We start from the raw sequence: 2029 nt of genomic DNA on the forward strand, positions 1-2029 counted from the left end.
GCATCTCGAACATAGTCAATATGGCGATCCGTGACGCAGTTAATCACCAAGTTCTTCGCTTTCTTTTCCGCTTCTTTATCTGCTGTTGTTTTTGCTTCCCATTCTTCTTTCATAGTGTGCTCAACTCCCTTTTCTTCTAAAAGGCACATAACTCTAAATTTCCAGTTTTTATAGTTTGAGTCGTCCAACTGGGGGTACACGGACGCCATCTTAACCTCTCAAGGATACCGGTAAAACCGACTCGGAGCGAACACTACACGATTCCCGAATACTTTTACGAATAGATTTACACAGCCTGGGCCCATAACCTGTTGGGATAATATAATAAAAAGAGTTCAATAGGTTGAACACATATATTATTAGATAAGTAGAACAATCGACATGACCGAAGGATGTGCCAGGCGCTAACTAACTGATAACCTATAACGGATAACCACCTATCAATATACAATGTCCAAAGAGGTTATTCCTGACAAGATAGTTATCACATACTTACTCAATGTTAAAGATGTAAATACCAAAATCGAATACAAAATGAAAATTGAAGAGGAAGCTTCTTTTGAATTTTTTTTCCTATTGTTTGAATTGTGTTTCCTACTGATGGTTAGGAAATCGAATGTATTTTACGGGATTTTAGCTGATGATTAATTGTAATTTTGAAAATAAATTACTAAAAAAACTATCCTTTTTTTACTAAAAATTATAAATAATTTTACTAAAAAATTATTCTTATTAAACAATATTCTATTGTTGCCAGAAAAAAAGATTTTTCAATTTTTTCGGACTTAAAACTATTTTTGAGGTGATTTTTTTTTTTTTTTTTCGTTTTTCGGTAGTTCTGATAAGAAAAAAGATATACGATATTAAATTGCACAAGAATCATGCGTATTTTTAATTGGTATTTTTTTTGTATTAAAAATATAAATTTTTTTTTTTATTAGGAACTTTAAAACTCATACAACAGCTACTAGAACTCTAAAAAATTTTAATTTTTACAAATTCTCCAAGAATTTTTAATTTTTACAACTTCACTAAGAATTTTTAATTTTTACGATTTCTCAGGACGAAAATTCGCGATCAGAAATTTTTACCGTTTTTTGGGAGTTCTGTTGAGAGTTTTGTTTGCTCATAACTCAAGACAATGTTGTGGATTCAGAAATTAAACGAATTGTCCTATATGCCAACCGCTGTTATTATAGCATCAGTCCTTATTTTAGGAGCCGTGCCTTGTCTAAGGACACCAAGATTTATTTGCATAAAACAATTATTCGCCCAGTTCTTCTGTATGGCTCGGATACTATCTCCAAGGCTGATGAGCACAAATTAATGGTCTTTGTTACGGCGGGTAGGGGAAGAAAAGAATAGCCGAATTTTGTTATTTTTAAATAAGTAAACATAATAAAAAGAAACACAAAATATACAACTAGAAAAAAAAGAAAGCTTAACACTATTATAAAATTAAATTAATTGAACAAAAGAGAAAAAAAAAGTCTTATTTCACCGGTGATTGGTGGAGCCCCGATTGTGGTTGTTCTTAGTGGATATTCTCGTGGAAGTAGATCGACAAAAGGGACGTACGTCCGCCCGCCTTGTCCTCTTGGCGGATGAGTCGAAGAAGTCCGCCCACCGTGGCTAAGATGATTTAGCTTGCGAAGATGGCCAGAATGCTGGCAACTACGAGTGCGTAGTAAGGAGAAAATGGAGAAGAGACATTAAGAAGTTGTATGTCTATTTTTAGTTTAAAAAACAATAGAGAGAAGTTGTTTTGTTTTTGACGTTATAAAAATCATATGTTTCAATTATCGATTTGTGGACCATATGTTGGCCGCAACAGTCTTGAAGAGGAAGATTCTCCGTAAGATATTTGGAGCTGTGAAGGTTGACCAGATATGGATACGTCGAACAAACCAGGAGCTCAAAGTTTTATATAAGGAACAAGACGTTGTCCAGTTTGTGAGATAACACGAGGAGGCCCCTCACCTCCGGACTCAAATAGTTGCTGAACGGATAGCTCATAAGTAAAATTAAA

The sequence above is a fragment of the Halyomorpha halys genome, unplaced genomic scaffold (assembly GCF_000696795.3).
Source record: "Halyomorpha halys isolate HHAL.00 unplaced genomic scaffold, Hhal_1.1 Scaffold127.1, whole genome shotgun sequence".
In the NCBI taxonomy this organism is placed as follows: Eukaryota; Metazoa; Arthropoda; class Insecta; order Hemiptera; family Pentatomidae; genus Halyomorpha; species Halyomorpha halys.